Below are 14,121 nucleotides of genomic sequence, written 5' to 3'. Positions count from 1 at the left end.
AACAATATAAAGAGTTGAATCTGATTTGTTGTTAAAGCATTTTTTTCCCCTTGTGCGCTTGTATCCCTAATGGTTATGTATGGGCAACAAATAGTTAATACTGGCTTTCCAGAGTGATGGGCTGGTTCTAGAGGAAAGATGTACAATGTACATGTGTGAGCATCAACCAAGTAGGTGCAAAGAGAAGCCTGATCCAGGAAACACTATTCCTGAGACTGAAAGCTGCCAGAAAGCAACTGAACAGAGAGACTTAGGCCCCTTGCAGACGAGCGTTCCTCCCGCAGCGAGTCCGCAGTGCAGCTCCCGGCCTGACGGAATGGGGGGGGGGGGGGGGGTCACTTAGCATTATATTGATTTATGATGCTATGTAACCCTTACAGTTCTTGAATGTATTGGATAACACTGGCAGCATTATGCCAGTGTTATCCAATACATTCCAGAACTGTATAAAGGTTACATAGCATCATAAATCAATATAATGCTATGTGACCCGCGACAGCGCTGGGAGGTCAGGACGGGAGCTGCGTTGCGGACTCGCTGCGGGAGGAATACTCGTCTGCAAGGGGCCTAAGGGCTTGTTAACACGGCCGTTGCCACCAGACCAAGTCACCATCCATATCCTGGCCCCTAGCCATCATCCTGCTCTCCTGCCTTGCACCCCAAAACTCATCCACCTCAAGGATACCCCACCTAGCACCAGGCAGGAGCCACATAACCAGGGAGTGCTTCTAGGGAAGAAAGGGTGCACCCTTCATTCACTGCACCCGCAGGGAGAGGGATTAGCCACTGTGAAGACTACAGTCACCCTCAATGTCACAATCATCACACCCATCCTCTCCAGCTGATGCACTGCATAGGTCTACTGTAATCTTCTCAGAAAAGGATTCTTTGAAGGAATTCCCTCCCCCTTCTTTTTATATTGCATCAGTGCTAGTTCTGCAAGTTAGTCATAAAATAAGGAAGACAGAGAGCTGGCATTTTTTCTGATGCGGTGTAGCTTCCTGGCTCTGGCTGATCTTATAATGTAGACTGACCTTTAGTAAACCTTTTAGAATATATTAGGGTATTTTAGCATTTGCATGATATAATGTTATTATCTGAATTGCTCCCTTCAGCAGTCGAACTGTTCCAGTAATACAGGAGGGCACACCCAGGGGTGTAGCTACGGGGTTCACAGCCTTTGCAATTGCGACCAGGCCCCTAAGCCACAGGGCCCCCTTGCTAGTGGCGCACCGCCAATTGTGCATAGCCATCTTCAGAATGGCTATACAGTAAGATGCTGCGGTGGGGTACGGGAGAGATGTCTCCCTCCCCCGCCGGTACCTCTTATACGATTCAGGGCTAGTGCCCGCAGCCTATCAGAGGCCGGCACAGGCGGTGTGATGACATAATCATCATTGCGCTGCTTGAGCCGGGCAGCCATACAGCCCAGGAAATACGCCGGAAGAGGCCTGCAACCCATTGCTGACAGATGCATGGAGGTAAGTATTGCTGTTGGGCCACCATGGGGAGGGGCGGGTGTTAGGGAGCACTATGGGGGCATCTACTGGGTGCACTAAATAGGGGCCTTTTGTACTGGCACACATTATGGGCAGGACTATGGGGATATCTGCTGTACTGGGGGAAATAAGAGCCTGCATTATAAGGGGGTATTGTTCGTGCTGGCGCACATTATAGGGGGTTATTTTTTGTACTAGCGCTCATTATAAAAGGGTATTTTTTGCACTGGTGCACAATATAAGGGGACATTTTTGTTCTGGTGCACCTTATAAGGGGGTATTTTTTGCACTGGGGCATGCTATAATGGGGTATTTTTTGTACTGGCACACATTGCAAGGGGGAATTTTTTTGTACTTGCATACATTGTAAGTCGGTATTTTTTGTATTGGCACACATTACAAGGGAGTATTTATGTACAGGCACACATTATAAGGATAATTATTACTACTGAGAGAATAGGGGGATCATCATGATTACTAGTATGGGCACAATGGGGGTATTATTACTATTGGGGGTACTGTTAACACTAAGTGCACCCTGGCAGATAATTATTTCTATTGGGGGTATTTTGGTGAGCTCTATTACTGTGGGGGGCACCCTGGCACAGGATCAGCTTAGCACATTTTTGGGGGACATTATGTTTAAAGTATTAGTGTTAGGGATACTATTTGCTGGGTGTAGTTATTTTTTAGGGCACTGTGTGCCAATAATTATTGAAGGGGGCACTATCTGTGCGGTACTAATATTATTAGGGGAACTGTTTCTGCAGTAAAGTATTGGGAAGCAAAGCCTCCACAGTATTACACAGGATGGGGTGTTGAGAAGGCAGAGAGGATGATAGAAAAGTAGGAAACTAAGATGTCTGTTTGTCAAACTCTGCAAAGAGATGGCTGAAAGAAATCATCATGGCGGTCTGGTCTGAATGGAGAAGATGAGGAAAGAGAATGTCTACATCAGATGAGTCATCACTGGATGTAAGAGGTATTTGGTGCTGTACTACCCTGTATGTTTTGTAGCTCTTGTAAAGGATCGTTTACTTTTAGGGGGTCGCCATCACAAATTACTTCACCATACAAGGGTAGAATGTCCAAACTCGTGTTTTATTCTGGACGTTTCAGCAAAACAGGTTATGAAGTCGCAGCTTCAACTTATCACGTGTGACATCCACACAAAATAACAAACCCGGCTAGGCTCTAACTAAACACATAAGCGTATCCCTGACTCACCTAGAGAGCCCTGTTCACACATGGAACACAAATGCGGCTTTCCTCAGCCATATAGTCCAGCAACCTCCAGGCTGTGACACTTCAATACCTTTTGGGGGATTGTGGCCCAGTAGTCCTCCCGACTCTGGCCTCGTGATCCTTGTTTCACAGGCGTTACCGCGTCCCCCAAAGTTCAGGCTATCGCCTAGCCTCGTGGCCCCTCAGCCAACCCGGCTGAGACCACTCACACAGAGCCTCACCAGGACTCTGCTTCACAAAACACTCCAGAGTGAGCCACACCAAAGATCCAGAAACCAGATTAAATGGAATCCCTGGACGTGAGCATGCCCTAAGTCCCGGACTGAAGCATGGGGAACAGGCACCCACCCAACACATTGCCTCTTCCTAGTAAAAGTCCGCCCTGAAATAGCTGAACCAGCTACACTATCTATATGATGCCCCCCAACTACTTTAGTGGACACGTGGACTAGAGCTTTTACTCCACCAAGGCCGGGCCCCTTGGTGACATGCTCCTGGTGCAAACCACACCTCAGTGTTCACATTGCCACACTCTGTATGTAATGTTTTTCAAGTATGTCTTTAACAGTAGGTCTGGAGGTTAGGTTAAAAATTTGGCATGGGGGATGCCGTTTCAATTTTTGCCTCAGACAGCAGAAAGGCTAGGTGCACCCCAAGCTGAACTCTTGCACCAGGGCTTTAGCTACGCCCCTGGGCACAGCGATGACTTTGTGTTCTCTTGTTAAAGGGCTTATCCGAGACAAAAAAAAAAAAATGTCACCCGGGCCCCTCACACTGAATATACTTACCTGGCTCCCTGCTCCCTGCCCTGCTCTTGCTCCCCGCACCACCGCTGCAGCTTCTCCCCGTGCGCGGATTAAAACATCCGGGGTTGGGTGGAAGCAGCCAATGGCAGGTGGCGATGAGCCTCCCTAGCGTCGACCGCGATGCTAGGGAGGCTCATCCCCATCGCCTCCTGCCATTTGCTACCCCCCCCCCCACCCGACACCGGATGTTTTCATCCGCACACGGGGAGAAGCAGCAGCGGCGGTGCAGGGAGCAAGAGCAGGGCAGGGAGCAGGGAGCCAGGTAAGTACCGGTATATTCAGTGTGAGTATGGGGGACATTTTTTAGTCTCGGATAACTCCTTTAACATAATACAAATTGTTTTGTCTTTAGCCTGTCTAATGGCAGATTTTAGGCTGCTCTCAATATCCAGTAAGGCCGGGTTCACATCTGCATTGTGAACTCCAGCACTGTAATCCGGTCACTGTATCCGGCGTACATGCCGGCTTTCGATCGGACAAAAAATTTGTCCGTCCGAAAGTCGGCATATATGCCGGAAAGCGTCTGTATTACCGCCAGATGCCATTACAGTGAACAGGGATCCGGCGGTGCACAATGGTATCCGACTCTGGCAGTCAGTTCCTAGGCCATAACAGACTGCTGGAGTTCACAGCGCAGATGTGAACCCAGCCTTATCTGCTGCCAGAGTAGGAGGGTAGCAGTCATGAATTCATACTCCAAGCCCCAAATCTTATTATCTGTTACTGTCCTTGGATGACTGCTGCAGCTTCATTGACTCTGATACCTGAAGACACCCACCTGTAACCTCCCCTGACATGTCTGTTTTAGCACCTAATAGCACAGAGATTAGATAAGCTCATTAAGAAGGCCAGCTCTGTCCTAGGTTGTCCCCTTGATCCAGTGCAGGAGGTGGGTGACAGAAGAACTCTATCAAAATCACTGTCAGACAATGTCTCCCACCCCATGCATGAAGCTGTTGTGGAGCTGGAGAGCTCCTTCAGTGACAGACTGCTGCATCCTAGGTGCACGAAGGAATGTTATCGGAGGTCCTTCCTCCCAGCAGCGGTTAGGATTTATAACCACCACTGTTCCCAGAAACCCAGTAGTGAATTTTTTAAGTAAATTCTGTGTTATGTATTTCTTGTATTTTACTCTTTAATTTCTAATTACTCTTATTTTTGCTCCTGTTGTGAGTGTGATTGCTGCTGTTATGTCAAAATTTCCCCACTGAGGGACAATAAAGGGATTTTCTTCTTCTACTTCTTCACTCCCCTTGTAATAACAATTCTGGAGCATCTATTCTTATGACTCTATGATGTGCCATTCCTTTATTAATCCTGCTAAAAATTTTAATGAATTGCTAGTGCAGCGGCCCACTGTCAGGCGTCTGGGGGATCCCTTGCCCCTTAGGAGGTTTCTACGAAATATGTCCCTCTTATAGAGCAAGTAAACGTGACGCCAGCTGCGGTTAAGCAGTGAAAGCTCAAGGCTCCCTTTTGTAGATGGTAATGTTGATAACCAGGGGTAGGATTGCCAGAGTGGTGCAGGGGGGCCTACAGTCTCTGTAGATGTTATATACACGTGTCACGGTGTTCCTACCTGGATATCCTTGGATCCCAGACGTGGTGTGGTCGGAAGCAAATGCAAAAATGGGTAGTTGAACTTGGATGGTGAATAATCAGAATAAGTGGAGTCCAGAATTTGTAGTAATGTTGAACAGTTGCTTTTACTTGGCATGAATTGGTAATCCAAGCGGTTTCCAAACGGTATCTTGGTCATTAGCAGATATTGGCTTAATCTGGCAGGCAAATACTTCTCTGCAACAATCTCAGCCCTGCTATGCTAGCTGGAGTAAATAGGAACTTTCCTCTTCTGCTGGAACTTAGTTCAGCTGTAGTCTGTCTCTTACTTGAATTCTAGGAACTTCTTGTCCTGGCTTTGGAGTACCTCAAGCTCACTTATGCTTGGGTGTGCACAACCTCCAGTGATAAGGCTGGCATAGGACTAACAGTACCTGTCCAGACAGGACCAGGCCTACTGCCTTCCACTTAGCAGGGGTTAAGGCTACTTTTACACTGGCGTTTTGGTTTCCGTTTGTGAGATCCGTTCAGGGCTCTCACAAGCGGTCCAAAACAGATCAGTTTTGCCATTAATGCATTCGCACCAAACGCGAGTGTGAAAGTAGCCTAAGTCAGACAAGACTCCTCACACAACCTCTTCCCACGAGGGGGTAGGGTAGACTGACCTACTCATTACCTAAACTCCTCCCTCTCTAGAGAGGGCTGGAAGGAACCAGAAGTTTCCTCTCCACAGAAACTATCTCTGCCAATGCTGCCGCCATCTGCTGGTGGACCAGGTAATTATATGAATATAACAACTTTACATGACTAAATATGCATGGTGAAAATAAATACACTACTGCATTAGATGACACTTTATATGAGCCTATAGGAAGTGGTAGCAAGGTGCCAAGGAGTGGTAATGGCACCCTGGGACATTACACTAGTAGTCTGCAGTGAAGGTCTAGATGGGTATTACCTGTTGGGGGTGTGTCTCTGCACAGTCTCATAATATCCAATCAGTGCTGCCAGTGTCAGACTGTGCAGGGACACAACCCCAACTGGTAACAACCATCTGGACCTTCATTGTAAACTGCTAGTAATTCATAACTTCTAGCAGGAATAATACTAATACTTGTTATCACAAGGGGAATGCAAGTAGTTACTAAAACAGACATGCCAGGAGAGGTTACAGGTACCTTCTAAAGGGAATGTCTACTTTTAGACATTCAAATGCTTCCTTAGGGCTCAGGCACATGACCGTATGTATTTTGTGGTCCGCAAAACACGGATCTGCATCCAATACGGATGACGGTGATGTGCATTCCGTTTTTTGTGGGACGGAACCGCTGGCCCCTAATAGAACAGTCCTATCCTTGTCCGTAATGCGGACAATGATAGGACATGTTCTATTTGTTGCGGAACGGACATACGGAAACGCAATGCACACGGAGTAACTTCCTTTTTTTTGCGGACCCATTGATATGAATGGTTCTGCATACGGTCCGCAAAGAAAACGGAATGGACACGGAAAGAAAATACATTCACGTGCATGATTTTTTTTATTTTTTTTTCCACTTAAAGTTGAAAACCTGCTCAGCAACATTTCTGCCTGTGTTGGAGTCTACATCAAAAATCTGGATTTGCAGTCCAAAAATGATTGACATCCCCTACATACTCATCTTTGAGATCCTCAGATCATCTCTAGGAGTGCCTATGAGTGCGATTAGCAGATCAATGCTATTAGACCGCGCACCCTGTCATTTGAACTAACAGGCCTCCTCATGCTACTATTGTACTGAGAAAGTCTCCCATCTGATTTTTTTTTTTTTTAAACATACAAAAAACTCTCTCAAGTGTGCCTGTGTATATCAATACAGAGGAGGGGGATACAGCCACATAGCACTTGTGTATCTTGTGGGAGACTGGACACAAAGGGGCAGATTTATCATAGCCCAGCAGAATCCGGCAGTCCGTGCGCCTGAACTGAAATAGATTTCACTGTTCGCTGTAGAAGATGGTAAATGTGGTGAGGCTGCCGGCCCTGGTCGCGCCTCCTTTCAGGAAAGTGACAAGGTCGGTGTAGAAACAGCACTTGCGCATTAGACTATTGTCGTCTAGTCCCACCATTTTTTGACCGGACTGGCTGACAATCTAGAAGCAGTGATGGCTAACCTCCAGCGCTCCAGCTGTGATGAAACTACGACTCCCAGCATGCTCTATTCATTTCTATTGAGTTCTGAGAACAGCCAAGCAATTGTATATCTTGGGAGTCGTAGTTTTATCCCAGCTGGAGTTCCAGAGGTTGGCCATCACAGAGTGTATGAGGAGCTCCTGAGTCTCCCTCAACAGATGATATCAGGCATGCTGAATTTCAACTCTTGATCCTTTTGTCCTCCTGGGATGTAAGCCATGCCAGATGCTTCCTCCTCTGTCCCCCTTGAAAACACATACAGTACACGCTGACCAAGTACACTGCGTGCAGAATTATTAGGCAAATGAGTATTTTGACCACATCATCCTCTTTATGCATGTTGTCTTACTCCAAGCTGTATAGGCTCGAAAGCCTACTACCAATTAAGCATATTAGGTGATCTGCATCTCTGTAATGAGAAGGGGTGTGGTCTAATGACATCAACACCCTATATTAGGTGTGCATAATTATTAGGCAACTTCCTTTCCTTTGGCAAAATGGGTCAAAAGAAGGACTTGACAGGCTCAGAAAAGTCAAAAATAGTGAGATATCTTGCAGAGGGATGCAGCACTCTTAAAATTGCAAAGCTTCTGAAGCGTGATCATCGAACAATCAAGCGTTTCATTCAAAATAGTCAACAGGGTCGCAAGAAACGTGTGGAAAAACCAAGGCGCAAAATAACTGCCCATGAACTGAGAAAAGTCAAGCGTGCAGCTGCCAAGATGCCACTTGCCACCAGTTTGGCCATATTTCAGAGCTGCAACATCACTGGAGTGCCCAAAAGCACAAGGTGTGCAATACTCAGAGACATGGCCAAGGTAAGAAAGGCTGAAAGACGACCACCACTGAACAAGACACACAAGCTGAAACGTCAAGACTGGGCCAAGAAATATCTCAAGACTGATTTTTCTAAGGTTTTATGGACTGATGAAATGAGAGTGAGTCTTGATGGGCCAGATGGATGGGCCCGTGGCTGGATTGGTAAAGGGCAGAGAGCTCCAGTCCGACTCAGACGCCAGCAAGGTGGAGGTGGAGTACTGGTTTGGGCTGGTATCATCAAAGATGAGCTTGTGGGGCCTTTTCGGGTTGAGGATGGAGTCAAGCTCAACTCCCAGTCCTACTGCCAGTTTCTGGAAGACACCTTCTTCAAGCAGTGGTACAGGAAGAAGTCTGCATCCTTCAAGAAAAACATGATTTTCATGCAGGACAATGCTCCATCACACGCGTCCAAGTACTCCACAGCGTGGCTGGCAAGAAAGGGTATAAAAGAAGAAAATCTAATGACATGGCCTCCTTGTTCACCTGATCTGAACCCCATTGAGAACCTGTGGTCCATCATCAAATGTGAGATTTACAAGGAGGGAAAACAGTACACCTCTCTGAACAGTGTCTGGGAGGCTGTGGTTGCTGCTGCACGCAATGTTGATGGTGAACAGATCAAAACACTGACAGAATCCATGGATGGCAGGCTTTTCAGTGTCCTTGCAAAGAAAGGTGGCTATATTGGTCACTGATTTGTTTTTGTTTTGTTTTTGAATGTCAGAAATGTATATTTGTGAATGTTGAGATGTTATATTGGTTTCACTGGTAAAAATAAATAATTGAAATGGGTATATATTTGTTTTTTGTTAAGTTGTCTAATAATTATGCACAGTAATAGTCACCTGCACACACAGATATCCCCCTAAAATAGCTAAAACTAAAAACAAACTAAAAACTACTTCCAAAAATATTCAGCTTTGATATTAATGAGTTTTTTGGGTTCATTGAGAACATGGTTGTTGTTCAATAATAAAATTAATCCTCAAAAATACAACTTGCCTAATAATTCTGCACTCCCTGTATATGTATGGGAGAGTCAGGAGTGTTCGGCCAACAGCTACTGAAGATGTATGACCACCTTAAGGATCTTCTCCATTTACTTCCATTGCATACGTTAATATTGGGAAAGTATAGCAACCACAATTGTAACTTTGGTGAGCCAAAGAATTATATTAGTAAGGCCTCTTGCACACGAACGCAATGCACGAACACCAACCATGGGGCAGCCGCAGCGGATCGCGGACCAATTCACTTTAATGGGTCCGCGATCCGCCTGTTCCGCAAAAAGATAGGACATGTTCTATCTTTTTGCGGAACGGAAGTAAGGTACCGCACAATTCTGCATCTCCGGATTTGCGGAGCCATTCAAGTGAATGGGTCCGCATCCGTGATGCGGAATGCCCACGGAATGGCGCCCGTGTATTGTGGATCCACAAATGCGGTCCGCAATATGGCCACGGAGCGCACACGTTCGTGTGAAAGAGGCCTTAATGGGTCCGCGATCCGCCTGTTCCGCAAAAAGATAAGACATGTTCTATCTTTTTGCGGAACGGAAGTATGGTACCGCACCATTCCGCATCTCCGGATTTGCGGACCCATTCAAGTGAATGGGTCCGCATCCGTGATGCGGAATGGCGCCCGTGTATTGTGGATCCGCAAATGCGTTCCGCAATAAGGCCACGGAGCGCACACGTTCGTGTGAAAGAGGCCTTAATGGGTCCGCGATCCGCCCGTTCCGCAAAAGATAGGACATGTTCTATCTTTTTGTGGAACGGAAGTACAGGACGAAACCCCACGGAAGCACTACGTAATGCTTCCGTAGGGTTTTGTTGCGTGCTTTTGTTCCGCACCATTCCGCATCTCCGGATTTGTGGACCCATTCCGTGATGTGGAATGCCCACGGAATGGCGCCTGTGTATTGCGGATCTGCAAATGCGGTCCGCAATACGACCACAGAGCGGACACGTTCGTGTGAAAGAGGCCTAAAGGACAGAAAAATGATGAATAAAAATCACTTAGGCCTACTACCCTTTTATATTACAGAAATTGAATATTTTTAGGACAAGGAGTTGTATGTCTTCTAATGGCAGCATATACAATATACGGTAATAGCACAGCATGCATTAATCCGCATAACTTTAGTCATTCTGTACTCCTTAGGGTACTTTCACACTTGCTTTTTTCTTTTCCGGCATGGAGTTTCGTACTAGGGGCTCAATACCGGAAAAGAACTGATCAGTTTTATCCCCATGCATTCTGAATGGAGAGTAATCCGTTCAGGATGCATCAGGATGTCTTCAGTTCAGTCATTTTGACTGATCAGGCAAAAGATAAAACCGTAGCATGCTACGGTTTTATCTCCGGCGGAAAAAACTGAAGACTTGCCTGAATGCCGGATCCGGCACTTTTCCCCATAGGAATGTATTAGTGCCGGATCCAGCATTCAAAATACCGGAATGCCGGATTCGTCCTTCCGGCCTGCGCATGCTCAGACCGGTAAAAATTTGAAAATAAATACAAGACCGATCCGCATCCAGATCCGTCTCACAAATGCTTTCAGTCACACCCATTTACTATCCACGCCCGGTGACATCACTGTGACTATTACTCCTGCGCTGTTACTTCACTTTGCTCTATATGCATGTGCTGAGACATCACTATTGGTATTTTCCCCGAGCAGAGCGATCTCCTTTTATGACCGCTATATGGTGACATCACTTTGTTATCTCTGTATTGTGGCGTCACTGTAGTTCTCATACCGATGCAGGGAAGTGACTGTGATTATGATTCGTATATTGTGACTTTGTTGCGTTTATTATCCTTGTACAGTGACGTTACTGCTTGCATTTTCAGGAGCATGTAGTACTAGTAGTATAGTAGGTGCAGAGTTTGTGGTGACAACCTTGGACTGGCGCCTGAGGTGGTCCAATGCATCCATAATTACATAAGAGGATACCAGTATTGTAAATGGCACAAGTTTAGGGGCACCTCTTACTGATTTTGCATTGGGGCCTAGGAACTTCAAGTTACACCTCTGCCTTAGAACAGTGTAAGGAACTGTACCACTCTAAGGGTCCACTCACGCGACAGTAAGGGCTCTGTGCCCGTATTGTGGACTGCAAACGACAGGTCCGCAATATATGGGCACTGGCTGTGTGCGCTCCGTGGTGCGGATGCGGACCCATTGATTTGAATGGGTCCGCAATCTGCAAAAGATAAGACATATCCTATCTTTTGTGGAGTGGAGGCACAGATCAGAAGCCCACGGAATCGCTTCTGTGGGCTTTTGGGTCTGTGCCTCCGCACTGCAGAAGATAGGACATGTCTTATTTTTGTGTATTTTGCAGATTGCGGACCTATTCAAGTCAATGGGTCCGCCCTGCAATACGGGATTCACACGGCCAGTGCCCGTGCATTGTGGACAGCTGTTTGCGGCACAGGCACGGAGCCCTTACAGTCGTGGGAATGGGCCCTAAGGCCTTATTCACACAGTCAGTGTTTGATTAGTGATTTTCATCAGTGATTGGTCTGAACAAAGGAGAGGGGCAGATCTTTCCCTTATACCTTATGTCTGTGTAGCCTCTACTCCTGTTTTTTGCTCATAATCACTGATGGAAACCACTGACTGAACACTGACTGGGTTGAATAAGACCTCAAGATAGGTCATCACTATCAGATCGGTGGGAGTCGGATTTCCAGCACTCAGAGAAGGCTTGACAAAGGCTGGGATACCGCCGAAACGTCCGGCACACTTTCTGTAAAGTCCGTCCAATAAAGGATTCACTGGAGATGCCGCCGCTACCTCTCTTCATTTAGGTCATCAATATTAAACAAGCGGACAACCCCTTTAATAGGCAGAGAAGCAGTGATGGCTCACCCATGGGTCACACAAGGTGCATGGTGTGTAATTATTTCCTGATTCTGCACTGAAAATCTGCAAAAAGCTACACTTCAAGTTATGTGACGCAGTGTGAAAAAAATCAGTACTAGGCCATGCATATCTACGGGATCTACGTATTATATAGTCTTCCAGTAGGTGAAAGAGATTGCTATTGATCATCAGTGGTTTCATGCTACCATAGACGCACAGATTATGGCCATTTTTTTTATTTTGCTGAAACCTAATGTTACTAAAGCCTCGTTCACATTTCCGTGTCAGTGTCACATCCGTGAAAAAAAGCGTACATGTTTCATCCGTGAAGATGTCCGTGAAGGATCCATGGTTGGTCCATGTATCCGTTTTTACCATCCGTGTGTCATCCGTAATTCACTGACGTCGCTTAGCTGAAAATTTATTTCCAAAGAATCTCCTATTAGTCTCCAGTGAAAAACGGACGCAACACGGATGTGTCAGATATTTTTTAACGAAAACATAGACTTCAATAGGTGTGCTTGGTCCCCATCACGGATCAAAGTAGTGCATATCCCTGTGATTTTTTTTTACTGACCAACAGTAAGTAAAAAAATACTGAAATGTGAACAGACACATTTAAATCAATGGGCAGAAAATGCGGACAGGACAAGTCAGTGAAAAACGGGCCTAAGGCTTCATGCACACGACTGTATCTGTATTTCGGTCCGCAAACCATGGGGCATTCAGCATTTCCCCCCCTCCCATCAATAGAAAGGACTATTCTTGTCAGCAATGTGGACCAGAATAGGACATGCTCTATAATTAGCGGAACGGCAAAAATACAGATGTGTGCATGGCCCCATAGAAATGACTGGGTTAGCGGGCTATCCACATAAAATGCAGATAGGACATGGAAGAAACATAGGTCTGTGTGCATGAGGGCTAAGGCGCTGTTCACATCTGCATTGCGATTTCCATCCTAAACAGAAACCAATGCAGTGCCTGAACTGTACACGGCTTATCATGGAGTCCACCGCGTCTGTGCCCTTATTCTACCTGTCAAAAATGCTGGTTTCCCTTGCGTCCTAACCAGTGGCACGATAATGGAGCTTGTGCTGCTGTTAGGACTAAAGGAACACAGATTAACCTTAGAAATCAGCGTTTCTACGATGCAGGCTACAAAGTAATGTGAACATAGCCCGAGTCACACCTTGCGATCCCCGAGGGTCACCACTATTCTTACCTTTACCATCATTTACAGGTTTTGTCTTTATATACCAACAATTCATCCCACTTATAGTCTGAGTAGGGAAAATGACACAAGCAGTGTTGCCCATAGCAACAAAAACTTTTTTTTCTTAAGAAGACTTGAAAACGAAAACAGACACCTAATAGGTTGCTATGGGCAACTGCTCCCCCCTGACTGAATGTACCTGTTCACACACTGCGTACACACACACATGTCGTGCGGCGCCCGTTCCTGCATTCTCTACAGCGCTGGAAGAGTTACTAAACCTTGCCCTGAATAAACCTTGGGAGCACAATAGACGCCTGTGTCTTGGTGACTGACATTTCTCTTGGCCAATGGGAGACTAGGTGGTGTGGTCGTCGTCCAATGGGAGCGTGGAGGCGGGGCCGGAGCCTGAGCAGAGCGTTTTCCCCGGCCGCTGAGTCGTGTAGAGTGATCTGGGGCTGCGCTGAGGGGGACGGGGAGTCTGAACAAGTCCGTAGTGCGGCCGCGACACCGGGACAGCAGGGGACGAGGCGCCCATATGGTCAGTATCAGCCTGGTCGGCAGCCGCCTGCGGTACCGCACACGAGACGTCATAGTGTGCTTTGTCCGTGTGTGCGGTGCCTTTGTTGGTTGTCAGTATCTTTCTGCCTTGTACTTCTGATGGCCGGGCTGGTGGCATCCCTCCTGTGACATGCTGGGGATGGTTGGGGACATTCCGACCACCGTCCACTTGATTAGATGACACTTTGGTGGCACAGTTGTTCACACTCTGCGGAATGGATGCAAGAAATCCCTCCTGTTCATCAAGACTGGGGGATTTTATTATTTTTTCTAAATATTTTGTGAATTTCTAATATAAATGAATGAAAAAATAAATAAATGTCCAACTGTATTTACAGTGCAGATATTGCAGTGTATGGCCAGAGCCT

General features: G+C 46.5%; 1 protein-coding gene across 1 annotated transcript in view; it reads left to right on the top strand.

The window, feature by feature from the left end:
- The first annotated feature begins 13,618 nt into the window (after positions 1-13,618).
- The window catches only part of AMOT (angiomotin), a 74,400-nt gene continuing 73,897 nt past the window's right edge, over positions 13,619-14,121 (top strand). The window contains exon 1 of the mRNA XM_040442005.1: positions 13,619-13,733. The gene's annotated coding sequence lies outside the window, so the exon portion shown is untranslated. The remainder of the gene's footprint in view (positions 13,734-14,121) is intronic.

This window comes from Bufo bufo, chromosome 8 (assembly GCF_905171765.1).
Source record: "Bufo bufo chromosome 8, aBufBuf1.1, whole genome shotgun sequence".
NCBI lineage: Eukaryota > Metazoa > Chordata > Amphibia > Anura > Bufonidae > Bufo > Bufo bufo.
The sequence above is the reverse complement of the archived record's forward strand: the minus strand, read 5'-3'. Positions and strand labels throughout refer to the sequence as shown.